The sequence below is a fragment of the Ranitomeya variabilis genome, chromosome 5 (assembly GCF_051348905.1).
Source record: "Ranitomeya variabilis isolate aRanVar5 chromosome 5, aRanVar5.hap1, whole genome shotgun sequence".
In the NCBI taxonomy this organism is placed as follows: Eukaryota; Metazoa; Chordata; class Amphibia; order Anura; family Dendrobatidae; genus Ranitomeya; species Ranitomeya variabilis.
Genome location: NC_135236.1, coordinates 576,671,378 through 576,685,945, shown reverse-complemented (window position 1 = coordinate 576,685,945; position 14,568 = coordinate 576,671,378). Strand labels below are relative to the sequence as shown.

General features: G+C 42.9%; 1 protein-coding gene and 1 long non-coding RNA gene across 8 annotated transcripts in view; one reads left to right on the top strand and one right to left on the bottom strand.

Annotated features, from left to right (window-relative positions):
* Window positions 1-5,711, top strand: part of LOC143773855 (uncharacterized) — a 103,146-nt gene extending 97,435 nt beyond the window's left edge. Inside the window, exon 3 of the long non-coding RNA XR_013215405.1 lies at window positions 5,621-5,711. This is a non-coding gene — a long non-coding RNA (uncharacterized LOC143773855). The remainder of the gene's footprint in view (window positions 1-5,620) is intronic.
* The window catches only part of LOC143776520 (teneurin-2-like), a 3,926,626-nt gene that overhangs the window by 2,861,622 nt on the left and 1,050,436 nt on the right, over window positions 1-14,568 (bottom strand). The gene's annotated exons all lie outside the window — the stretch shown is intronic.

Below are 14,568 nucleotides of genomic sequence, written 5' to 3'. Positions count from 1 at the left end.
AAAAACTGTTTACATATATATACAGTACAGACCAAAAGTTTGGACACACCTTCTCATTTAAAGATTTTTCTGTATTTTCATGACTATGAAAATTGTACATTCACACTGAAGGCATCAAACTATGAATTAACACATGGGGAATTATATACTTACCAAAAAAGTGTGAAACAACTGAAATTATGTCTTATATTCTAGGTTCTTCAAAGTAGCCACCTTTTGCTTTGATGACTGCTTTGCACCCTCTTGGCATTCTCTTGATGAGCTTCAAGAGGTAGTCACCGGGTATGGTCTTCCAACAATTTTGAAGGAGTTCCCAGAGATGCTTAGCACTTGTTGGCCCTTTTGCCTTCACTGTGCTGTCCAGCTCACCCCAAACCATCTCGATTGGGTTCAGGACTGGTGACTGTGGAGGCCAGGTCATCTGGCAAAGCACCCGATCACTCTCCTTCTTGGTCAAATAGCCCTTACATAGCCTGGAGGTGTGTTTGGGGTCATTGTCCTGTTGAAAACTAAATGATGGTCCAACTAAACGCAAACTGAATTGAATAGCATGTCGCTGCAAGATGCTGTGGTAGCCATGCTGGTTTAGTATGCCTTCAATTTTGAATAAATCCCCAACAGTGTCACCAGCAAAGCACCTTCTCCTCCATGCTTCACGGTGGGAATCAGACATGTAGAGTCCATCCGTTCACCTTTTCTGTGTCGCAGAGTGGTGAACGGTGGTTGGAACCAAAGATCTCAAATTTGCACTCATCAGACCAAAGCACAGATTTACACTGGTCTAATGTCCATTCCTTGTGTTCTTTAGCCCAAACAAGTCTCTTCTGCTTGTTGCCTGTCCTTAGCAGTGGTTTCCTAGCAGCTATTTTACCATGAGGGCCTGCTGCACAATGTCTCCTCTTAACAGTTGTTGTAGAGATGTGTCTGCTGCTAGAACTCTGTGTGGCATTGACCTGGTCTCTAATCTGAGCTGCTGTTAACCCTCGATTTCTGAGGCTGGTGACTCTGATAAACTCATCCTCAGAAGCAGAGGTGACTCTTGGTCTTCCTTTCCTGGGGCGGTCCTCATGTGTGCCAGTTTCTTTGTAGCGCTTGATGGTTTTTGCCACTGCACTTGGGGACACTTTCAAAGTTTGCCCAATTTTTCAGACTGACTGACCTTCATTTCTTAAAGTAATGATGGCCACTCGTTTTTCTTTACTTAGCTGCTTTTTCTTGCCATAATACAAATTCTAACAGTCTATTCAGTAGGACTATCAGCTGTGTATCCACCAGACTTCTGCTCAACACAACTGATGGTCCTAACCCCATTTATAAGGCAAGAAATCCCACTTATTAGACCTGACAGGGCACACCTGTGAATTGAAAACCATTCCCGTTGACTACCTCTTGAAGCTCATCAAGAGAATGCCAAGAGTGTGCAAAGCAGTCATCAAAGCAAAAGATGGCTACTTTGAAGAACCTAGAATATAAGACATATTTTCAGTTGTTTCACGCTTTTTTGTTAAGTATATAATTCCCCACGTGTTAATTCATAGTTTTGATGCCTTCAGTGTGAATGTAAAATTTTCATAGTCATAAAAATACAGAAAAATCTTTAAATGAGAAGTTGTCTCCAAATTTTTGTTCTGTACCGTATATATATATATATATATATATATATATATATATATATATATATATATATATATTGTGATGCAGTGACCCCTGTGGCAGCTAGGGGGCGCTGTGTGTGCTCCTTGGGATATGCATGGAGGCATATCTGTTGTGATAATGGTGGTGAAACAGTGACTGGCATTATTGTGAATGGCCGATATGTGTCGCAGAGGGAGTCTGCGTGATACGTCTGATGTAATGTGGTTGTTCTGGGACCTGTAGTCCCTCAAGAGTTTGTTATATAATAGTCAAGGGAGACTTACTAGGCTAGTTGTGTGAGATGGGTGGGACAAACTAGCCACACATCCACACTCCCTTCCAGGGGAGTGGTTAAGGGTATATAGTGTGACCAGGGTGTGGGTCACATGTTCCTATGTGGTTCCAGTGTTTGGACCCGAGTGGTGAAGGTCCTGGAAGTATGTGTTGGATTTCCTGGGAGTAGGAATCCTGAATAGCACACTGGGCAGCATGTGTTGGATTTCCTGGGAGTAGGAGTCCTGAGGAGTTCATGCTGGTGTGTTGGGAGGTTCTGGGAGTAGGACCGGATCCCTGAATAGCGCACAGTAAGACTCTGATTCTGGATGGTCTATGTTGGGGGAAGCTTCCTTCCTTCGGTGGGTCTGGACTGACTAAGATATGCTGCCCAGGCAAGTTGGTGATCCCTGTGAGGCAGCTTTCCCGGAGGAGTGGACTGACAAGGAGTCAGCAGGTGGAGCAGGAGCTCCCGTCAGGTACTATACAGACTGTTGGTGCTTGTGATGTTCTATGAACTGTGTGGTCTCCCACGGCAACTGAACGGAGTGAGGTTAAGCATGTTTAGAGACTACGACCCAGGGTCATGTGCGCTGTATGTGACTTGGGACATTGGTGAAGTGTACGGCGTACGGACACCCATGGTAACTGGGCGAAGTGAGAGGTCCAGCATGTTTAGTGTCCGTGAGTCAAAGCCGTAAATGAAGTGTTTGAGATAAAGCTGAAAGTTAATATCACTAGTTGGTGCCTATTGTGTTCTATGGAATGTATATAATGAACTGTGCATAACCCGGTTTATGACACTTCATTAAACCATATAGACTGTGTTTAAGCGAAAAATCGTGCCTGACTACGTTAATCCCGTGCCAAGCGAGTGTCCCCCAATACACTCAGTAAGAGCAATCCTACAATATATATATATATATATATATATATATATATATATATATATATATATATATATATATATGTATATATATACTAGCTGTACTACCCGGCTTCGCCCGGGGTAATAACTGCTGTTAGCAAAATAGAATGTGTTAACAAAAATTTATTCTGCACAAAAAAACCACAAAACAAATAGATAGAAATGTAATTATTAAACGGCAAAAACTAAGCTAATATATGCATTTTACAACATATATTTCAACACCAGAGATATTCCACACAGATTTAACTAAATTGGCCAAGTAATGTGAAGTAATCTTCTACTACTTATTCGAGAGCCTTTTGATAAACGACATTCTTAGTTTTTCCTTCAGGTGCAAAGACAAACAGATTTTTGGCTGTTCCAACTCTTGAACAGGCCACATAAAGTTGACCATGAGAAAAGCATGGAGATTATAAATCTAAGCTAGCTGAAGAGCCCGGCATTGCCTGGGCATAGTAAATATCTGTGGTTAGTTATAGCACCTCACTTTTCTTATTTTCCCATCACGCCTCTCATTTTCCCCATCACATCTTTCATTTTCCCCCTCACATCTCTCATTTTCTCCCTCACACCTCTCATTTTCCCCCTCACTCCTCTTATTTTCCCCCTCACTCCTCTCATTCCCCCCTAACACTTGTCATTTCGACCTCACATCTGTCATTTTCCGATCACTCCACTATTTTCCCTCACTCCTCTCATTTTGCACTCACACCTTTTCATTTTCACCTCACACCTCTCATTTTCACCTCAGTATATACATGTTTGTCATCTCCCTTATATATAGTATACACCTGTATGTCATCTCCTGTATATAGTATATACCTGTATGTCATCTCCCCTGTGTATAGTATATACCTGCTGTGTGTCATTTCCCCTGTATATAGAATATACCTGTATGTCATCTCCTCATATATATAGTATATACCTGTATGTAATCTCCTCCTGTATATAGTATATACCTGTGTGTCATCTCACCTATATATAGTATATATCTGTGTGTCATCTCCTCCTGTATATAGTATATACCTGCATGTCATCTCCTCCTATACATAGCATATACCTGTATGTCATCTCCTCCTGTATATACTATATACCTGTAGGTAATCTGCTCCTGTAAATAGTATATACCTGTGTGTCATCTCCTCCTGTATATAGCATATACCTGTGTGTCATCTCCCCTGTAAATAGTATATACCTGTGTGTCATCTCCTCCTGTATATAGTATATATCTGTATGTCATCTCCTCCTGTATTAGACCTTGTTCACACGTTATTTGGTCAGTATTTTTACCTCAGTATTTGTAAGCTAAATTGGCAGCCTGATAAATCCCCAGCCAACAGTAAGCCCACCCCCTGGCAGTATATATTAGCTCACACATACACATAATAGACTGGTCATGTGACTGACAGCTGCCGGATTCCTATATGGTACATTTGTTGCTCTTGTAGTTTTTCAGCTTATTAATCAGATTTTTATTTTTGAAGGATAATACCAGACTTGTGTGTGTTTTAGGGCGAGTTTCGTGTGTCATGTTGTGTGTTGAGTTGCGTGTGGCGACATGCATGTAGCGACTTTTGTGAGATGAGTTTTGTGTGGCGACATGCGTGTAGCAACTTTTTGTGTGTCGAGTTGCATGTGACAGGTTAGTGTAGCAAGTTGTGTGCAGCAAGTTTTGCGCGTGGCGAGTTTTGCGCGTGGCGAGTTTTATGTGTGGTGCCTTTTGAGTATGTGCATGTTTTGTGTGAGGCAACTTTTGCATGTGTTGCAACTTTTGTGCATGTGGCAATTTTTCTGCGTGTGCAAGTTTTGCGTGTGGCGAGTTTTCCATGAGGTGAGTTTTGCACGTGTGGCGAGTTTTGCATGTGGAGAGTTTTGCGTGTGGCGAGTTTTGAGTGGCGACATTTGTTTCAACTTTTATGTGGCGAGGTTGGTGTATGTGTGGTGAAATGTGCGCTGAGGGTGGTATATGTGTTTGAGCACGTGGTAGTGTGTGGCACATTTTGTGTGTGTGTTCATATCCCCGTGGTGGTGTGGTGATTATCCCATGTCGGGGCCCCACCTTAGCAACTGTACAGTATATACTCTTTGGCGCCATCGCTCTCATTCTTTAAGTCCCCCTTGTTCACATCTGGCAGCTGTTAATTTGCCTCCAACACTTTTCCTTTCATTTTTTCCCCATTATGTAGATAGGGGCAAAATTGTTTGGTGAATTGGAAAGCGCGGGGTTAAAATTTCACCTCACAACATAGCCTATGACGCTCTCAGGGTCCAGACGTGTGACTGTGCAAAATTTTGTGCCTGTAGCTGCGACACCTCCAACACTTTTCCTTTCACTTTTTCCCCATTATGTAGATAGGGGCAAAATTGTTTGGTGAATTGGAAAGCGCGGGGTTAAAATTTCACCTCACAACATAGCCTATGACGCTCTCGGGGTCCAGACGTGTGACTGTGCAAAATTTTGTGGCTGTAGCTGCGACGGTTCAGATGCCAATCCCGGACATACATACACACATACATACACACATTCAGCTTTATATATTGGATATATATATATATATATATATATATATATATATATATATATATATATATATATATATATATATATATATATATATGTATATATATATATATATATATATAATATGTATAACAGATAGATATACTTATATATTGTACATATATTTATATATGCCGTAGTACATTTAGTTATATTAACACTAACTTTACTCATAATAGTCCATTCTATTCCAGTCTAACCTTGGTCCCCACCTCTCCAAGCTTCATCTTAGGCACCAGTAATTCCATCCAGGTGGAAGAAGAAGCTGGAAGGCGGAACCGTAACCTTGGCAGCACTGAAAGTGGAACAGTGGGGAAATATAAAGTAAATATAGATAAATTTAGCTTTTCCATCTTAGTAGGTCATTTAAAAATAAAATCAGGAGTGGGTAAGGGTACTGTCACACAGTGCCATTTTGATCGCTACGACGGCACGATTCGTGACGTCGCAGCGATCGTATGATTATCGCTCCAGCGTCGTAGACTGCGGTCACACGTTGCAATCACGGCGCTGGAGCGATGCCGAAGTCCCCGGGTAACCAGGGTAAACATCGGGTTACTAAGCGCAGGGCCGCGCTTAGTAACCCCATGTTTACCCTGGTTACCAGCGTAAACGTAAAAAAAACAAACAGTACATACTCACATTCCGGTGTCTGTCCCCCGGCGTCTCAGCTTCTCTGCACTGCGTAAGCACAGCGGCCGGAAAGCAGATCGGTGATGTCAGACGTTACCGCTGTGCTCGCTTTCTGGCTGGCAGGCGCTCACAGTGCAGAGAAGCTGAGACGCCGGAGGACAGACACCGGAATGTAAGTATGTACTGTTTGTTTTTTTTACGTTTACGCTGGTAACCACGGTAAACATCGGGTTACTAAGCGCGGCCCTGCGCTTAGTTACCCGATGTTTACCCTGGTTACAAGCGAACACATCGCTGGATCGCTGTCACACACAACGATCCAGCGATGTCAGCGGGTGATCAAGCGACGAAAGAAAGTTCCAAACGATCTGCTACGACGTACGATTCTCAGCAGGGTCCCTGATCGCTGCTGCGTGTCAGACACTGCGATATCGTAACGATATCGCTAGAACGTCACGAATCGTACCGTCGTAGCGATCAAAATGGCACTGTGTGACAGTACCCTAAAAACCTATTTAACACATGGTATGATGTAATGGTTTGACAATAAATGGAATCTGTCAGTAGGTCAACACTCCTAACTTGAACAAAATGATACCTTGATATTTGCGATCCAGTGGTTTATTCCTTAGAAATCTTCATTTTTCTTACTGTAACGTTTATGAGCCATTCCAGGTTATAGGTCGGACAATGGTCTGCATGAGAATCTGCCTCCAGAGCTTATTTTAAACTAGATGGTGGCCCATTTTAACGCATCAGGTATTCTAGAATGTGCATGTAGTTTATTTATGAAGTTTTCAGAATAATGCAATTTAAACACAGGATTCGGCCGGCTGGGCGCGACCAATTAGCGAAGCATGGTTCAAATTCTGTGCCAATTTGCGGCTGGACTGCGCCTGTTGCTGATTGGTCATGCCCGGCTGGCTGCAAACAATCAGTGAAGCCAGGGCCGGCTCCAGGTTTTTGAGGGCCCCGGGCGAGAGAATCTCAGTGGGCCCCCTCTTTAGCACATACCACGATTCATGATGCACAGATACAGCAGAGAAATATACCACAGCCATGTAAAATATAACACAGCCCACATAGCATATAACACAGCCCACGTAGCATATAGCACAGCCACATAGCATATAGCACAGGCCACATAGTATATAGCACAGGCCACATAGTATATAACAGCCCATGTAGCATATAGCACAGCCCACGTAGTATATAGCACAGCCACATAGTATATAGCACAGCCCACATAGTATATAGCACAGCCATGTAGTATATAGCACAGCCCACGTAGTATATAGCACAGCCACATAGCATATAGCACAGCCCACGTAGTATATAGCACAGCCACATAGCATATAGCACAGTTACGTAGTATATAGCACAGCCCACGTAGTATATAGCACAGCCCACATAGTATATAGCACAGCCATGTAGTATATAGCACAGCCCACGTAGTATATAGCACAGCCACATAGCATATAGCACTGTTACGTAGTATATAGCACAGCCCACGTAGTATATAGCACAGCCCACGTAGTATATAGCACAGCCATGTAGCATATAACACAGCCCATGTAGTATATAGCACAGCCCACACTGTATATAACACAGCCACATAGTATATTGCCCAGCCACGTAATATATTGCACAGCTACGTAGTATATAGCACAGCCCACGTAGTATATAGCAATGTGGTCACCATATCCCTGTTAAAAAAACAATTAAAATAAAAAATAGTTATATACTCACCTTCCAGCGGCCCCCAGATCCAGGCGAGGCGTTTAGCAATGCTCCTCGCAACGCTCTGGTCCCAAGAATGCATTGCGGTCTCACGAGATGATGACATAGCGGTCTCGCGAGACCACTATGTCATCATCTCGCGAGACCGCAATGCATGGACCGGAGCGTCGCGAGGAGCAGCGGGAAAGGCGACGGAAGGTGAGTATATAATGATTTTTTTTATTTTTTTATTATTTTTAACATTAGATCTTTTTACTATTGATGCTGCATAGGCAGCATCAATAGTAAAAAGTTGGTCACACAGGGTTAATAGCAGCGTTAACGGACTGCCATTAACCCTGTGTGAGCGCTGACTAGAGGGGAGTATGGACGGGGCACTGACAGAGAGTAGGAAGGGGCGTATTCGCGGCCGGACTGTGCCTGTCGCTGTTTCATCCAGCGACGCGGGATTTCTGTGACAGACAGACAGACAAACAGACGTAAGTGCCCCTTAGACGATTATATATACAGTTAGGTCCATATATATTTGGACAGACACAACCTTTTTCTAATTTTGGTTATAGACATTATCACAATGAATTTTAAACAAAACAATTCAGATGCAGTTGAAGTTCAGACTTTCAGCTTTCATTTGAGGGTATCCACATTAAAATTGGATGAAGGGTTTAGGAGCTTCCGCTCCTTAACATGTGCCACCCTGTTTTTAAAGGGACCAAAAGTAATTGGACAATTGACTCCAAGGCTATTTCATGGACAGTTGTGGGCAATCCCTTCATTATGTCATTCTGAATTAAGCAGATAAAAGGCCTGGAGTTGATTTGAGGTGTGGTGCTTGCATTTGGAAGGTTTTGCTGTGAAGTAAACATGCGGTCAAAGGAGCTCTCCATGCAGGTGAAACAAGCCATCCTTAAGCTGCGAAAACAGAAAAAAACCCATCTGAAAAATTGCTACAATATTAGGAGTGGCAAAATCTACAGTTTGGTACATCCTGAGAAAGAAAGAAAGCACTGGTGAACTCATCAATGCAAAAAGACCTGGGTGCCCACGGAAGACAACAGCGGTGGATGATCGCAGAATAATCTCCATGGTGAAGAGAAACCTCTTCACAACAGCCAACCAAGTGAACAGCACTCTCCAGGAGGTCGGCGTATCAATATCCAAATCTACCATAAAGAGAAGACTGCATGAAAGTAAATACAGAGGGTTCACTGCACGGTGCAAGCCACTCATAAGCATCAAGAATAAAAAGGCTCTTCTGGACTTTGCTAAAAAACATCTAAAAAAGCCAGCACAGTTCTGGAAGAACATTCTTTGGACAGATGAAACCAAGATCAACCTCTACCAGAATGATGGAAAGAGAAAAGTATGGCGAAGGCGTGGTACAGCTCATGATCCAAAGCATACCACATCATCTGTAAAACACTGCAGAGGCAATGTGATGGCTTGGGCATGCATGGCTGCCAGTGGCACTGGGTCACTAGTGTTTATTGATGATGTGACACAGGACAGAAGCAGCCGAATGTATTCTGAGGTATTCAGAGCCATACTGTGTGCTCAGATCCAGCCAAATGCAGCCAAACTGGTTGGTTGTCGTTTCATACTACAGATGGACAATGACCCAAAACATAAAGCCAAAGCAACCCAGGAGTTTATTAAAGCAAAGAAGTGGAATATTCTTGAATGGCCAAGTCAGTCACCTGATCTGAACCCAATTGAGCATGCATTTCACTTGTTATAGACTAAACTTCAGACAGAAAGGCCCATAAACAAACAGCAACTGAAAACCACTGCAGTGAAGGCCTGGCAGAGCATCAAAAAGGAGGAAACACAGCGTCTGGTGATGTCCATGAGTTCAAGACTTCAGGCAGTCATTGCCAACAAAGGATTTTCAACCAAGTACTAGAAATGAACATTTTATTTACAATTATTTAATCTGTCCAATTACTTTTGGTCCCTTTAATAACAGGGTGGCACATATTAAGGAGCTGAAACTCCTAAACCCTTCATCCAATTTTAATGTGGATACCCTCAAATGAAAGCTGAAAGTCTGAACTTCAACTGCATCTGAATCGTTTTGTTTAAAATTTATTGTGGTAATGTCTAGAACCAAAATTAGAATAATGTTGTCTCTGTCCAAATATATATGGACCTAACTGTAGATAAAAGCGTGGTGTTACCAATATGAGATATGTAACTAAAACTTGAACTTTGGCTCCTTACAAACAAGTTAGCAGCTGCAGTTCTCACAGCTTTGCTGTATTGTAAGGGTATGTTTCCACGTTCAGGAAACGCTGCGTGTTTGACGCTGCGTAGAGCCGCAGCGTCAAACACGCAGCGTCCAGATGTTACAGCATACTGAAGGGGATTTCATGAAATCCCGTCTCCACTATGCATTAAAAGACGCATGCAGCAGACCCGCGTAAACGGACATGCGGCGCGTCTTTTCAGAACGCAGCATGTCCTTACAATGCTGAAACAACGCAAGAACAGAACAGGTGACCTGCCAGTGACCTCAGGTGCAGATTTGGTCAGGATTTTACCTGCATAAAAGCCTGACCAAATCCTGATGCAATCCTGAACCTGGACACATACCCTAAGGCTGTGTGCACACGTAGCAGATTTTTTTGCGGTTTTTTCGCGGTTTTTCGCTATAAAAACGCTATAAAACCGCAAAAAAAAGCTAACATTAAGCATCCTATGTAACAGAATGCAATCCACATTTTTTGTGCACATGCTGCATTTTTTTCCTGAGCGGAATCGCAATCCAGAAAAAAACGCAGCATGTTCATTAAAATTGCGGAATCACGGCGATTCTGCACACATAGGAGTGCATTGATCTGCTTACTTCCCGCACGGGGCTGTGCACACCATGCGGGAAGTAAGCAGATCAAGTGCGGTTGGTACCCAGGGTGGAGGAGAGGAGACTCTCCTCCACGGACTGGGCACCATATAAGTGGTAAAAAAAAAAGAATTAAAATAAAAAATAGCGATATACTCACCTTCTGGCGGACCGACCTTCTCAGCGTCTTCCGAGGTGTGTGTGAAGGACCTGCGATGACGTCGCGGTCACATGACAGCGATGACGTCGCGGTCACGTGACCGCTACGTCAATGGAAGGTCCTGAACACACAGCATTAGGAACGGACGCCGCTGAGGTGACCTTTTTTTTTTTATTTTTTTTATTATTTTTAACATTCTATCTTTTACTATAGATGCTGCATAGGCTGCATCTATACTAAAAAGTTGGTCACACTTGTCAAACACTATGTTTGACAAGTGTGACCAACCTGTCAGTCAGTTTTCCAAGCGATGCTACAGATCGCTTGGAAAACGCTAGCATTCTGCAAGCTAATTATGCTTGCAAAACGCTAGTTTTCTGCGGGTATATGCATGCAAATTCTGCATGCGATATACCCGCGGCAGGAGGCGCAGAATTGCCGCGGATATTTCCGCGGCAATTCTGCTACGTGTGAAGTCAGCCTAAGGGTATGTGTCCTCGTTCAGGATTGCATCAGGATTTGGTCAGGATTTTCCATCAGTATTTGTAAGCCAAAACCAGGAGTGGGTGATAAATGCAGAAGTGGTGCATATGTTTCTTTTATACTTTTCCTCTAAGGGTATGTTTCCACGGTAAGTAAACGCTGCTTGTTTGACGCTGCAGCGTCAAACAAGCAGCGTCCAGATGTTCCAGCATAGTGGAGGGGATTTTATGAAATCCCGTCTCCACTATGCGTGGAAACCCGCACGCGGCGGCCCTGCGACTCCGGACATGCTGCGCGTCTTTTCAGATCGCAGCATGTCCGTACACCTTGCGGGGACGCAGCGTCCCCGCAAGGCATATCACAGGGCCCTATGGCGAGGGGTGCGATGATCCCGGATGTGTACTGTACACATCCGGCACCATCGCGTCCCAGAAAGGGGGCGGGGCTTAGCGCCGAGCGGTTTCGCCGCTGCGGCGATACCGCCGCCCCTCCGGACCGTGGAGCCATACCCTAATTGTTCCACTCCTGGTTTTGGCTTACAAATACTGATGAAAAATCCTGACCAAATCCTGATGCAATCCTGAACGTGGACACATACCCTTACACTATTGCAACACTGGCTGCCTGTGAGATGGAAACTGAAGCACTGAGAGTGACCAGCAGATGTGTCATTTATGACCACACACAGCTCTGCAGTGAGAGTAGGAGAGCAGAGAGCGGCCATTACAGATCACACTGGTAATGCCCAATTTTGTTTATTAGAAGCTCTGGAGGCAGATTCTCAATCAGATTAGAGTCCGGCCAGTAACCCTGAACAGTTCATTTACATATTCCAGAGAAATCCACATTTTTCTTATAACATCAGATCTCAGATATCATGGAACCATTTATGTCACCTTCATAAGAACTGCATGCCCATATAGCTGGCTTAGGAGGAGGGTTGATCCTGCTGACAGTTTCCCTTTAATCAATTGCATTTTTACAAACATCATGACAAATAACCATATAAAAAACAGAATTTGTGAGTAAATCCCTATAGAAAAATTCACACAATGCAAAACGGTCCAGTAAAGAGTTTTATATTACACTTTTCCCTTATAATTCCAATGTTAAAATAATTTCCACAGCAAAAAATGAATGCATTTACATCCAGTTTTTACGATAGGGCAGCAATAGTGTACCAGAGAGTCACACATTCTGGGAAATGGGAATATACCCAAAGGCAGAAAAAAGGTATCTGTAATATAAAATGAACAAAACCATAAAATCAGAATGTAAAGTCTGATCAAACTCTAGAGCTAAGAAACAAGGGAAGGGAAAGGATTGAGCAGCTTCACTTTCTGCAAGGTGTTTTTTTTTGTCTTTATACAGAGAAAAACAAAAGTTGCAGGTGCACTTGTTACTACAGATTGCAATGTCACTCAGGTAATTAAGGGTTTCAATTAATGTTTTCCAGGAACTCTTAAATGCCATGCCACAGGAGGAACACTTCTCACATGCCTCTAGTGCACAGCAGCTCATTATTGCTGTACTAATCCAGTGTGTGATATACCGAGCGCCACCCCAACGCTAGCACCGAATGCAAATATTATGTACCTAAAGAGCGGAGACTTTGCACTCCACACAATGGTAAAGCAGCTACATTGCACCAGCACGTAATACTACAGCAACTATTAGACATGAGTGGCATTGGCAAGATCCTCAATTCTGTTACTTTAAAGTACTTTGAAAATTTAATTGTTATTTCCACGGAACATGTATTTTACCCTCCAGCATTTTAATGTCACATGACTTTATGTTTGAAATATCCCTGCTGGCTCCGAGAAAGGAGGATAAACTTACTGTCAGATCACAGCAATAGTAACTATAAGGGCTCATTTCCATGTGTGAGACATACGTCCGAGTCTCGCAGGTTAAAACCCTCCTCTGGTGCCAGCACTCCAGAGCGGAGCGTGCGGCTGCATAGCAACACATGGAGCTTCACGCTCCGCTCCGAAATGCCGGCGCCAGAGGAGGGTTTTAACATGCGAGACTCAGACGTATGTCTCGCAAGTGAGTATGAGCCCTTAAACTCTTACTTTAATCCCTTGCCTCTTGTGTGAGCCGCTCCTAGACACTGCAGTGCAAGAACTTCTGAGGGATCCAAAGTTTGAGGTCCAATTTGCACAGCATGCAGAAATTACGTTTACAGAAAAAACATGCTGAAATAAATTAAAAGACCATTTAGGATGACTTTGCAAGATTCTTCAATGAATATGATTTTGTGAGTGAAACCATTCTACCCTGGTCTTTAAAAAAAAAAAAAGGCAATAATGTGTTTTTACACTTGGTGTCCCCTCAATATTGAGGTCATACTCTAGTTGTGGCCACATGAGATAGATGTGAGGCACTTTATATTCAGTTTATTTCTATTTGCTATAGGCACTCCACGACTGTTTAGACTGAAAAAAGTGACAAACTAATGTTTATTAACACTTGATGGCATATCAAAAGAAATGCTATGTGCCATTATTTGCTGATTGGTGGAGTCCATACAGTCATACTGATGACAAAGAAGTGCCATCCAAATTTTATCTGCACAGTACTAATTCACATATTGATCATGTGCAAAGAGACACACACAACCAGTCATGCGCAAACCCGTACAAAGTAGAGATGTCTATAACAACACAGCTGGCTACAGACATGAACATGCATGTTAAGTCCGAGATGATATTGGAATAGGATTTTATTTCAATATGTTTGCTTAAATAATTGGCACATGACACTATTTTGAATACATTCAAGCTAGGCAAACTACCAAACATAGCATCTCCTCTAGATAGGACCACATGCAACATGTTACTAAATGAAAAATACTATCAATGAGATACAAGGCAGTCTATAACTTGTCCCCTACTTGTGTGACCTCATTATTTGCCCTAAACTGTGTCTGTTCCTCAAACAAAATGCCTCCTGTACATCTCCCTTATTCAGAAATTCAATATCCAAAAAGGCAGACTCTCCGCCAATTGAAACCTTCCAATACAACTTCAAAACCCACCCATCATGACAACAGCCTACAACAATTTCCCTGCTGATGCCGCACATCTATATGAGCAAATTTTTCACTCGCCTACTTATTTTTTTGACCTTGTAGATTGAAGACCCTCACTGGCAGAGAGTTTTTGTGGTATATATTTCCATTTGATTGAAGGAACAGTTTGGACCTTCATTACATAACGTTTGAACAAAGGCAAGGGTTGTCCATTAAATTTATGCACGGAGGGCAAGTATACAGCAGTGGCCCATGTATATTGTGTTTACCTCCGACT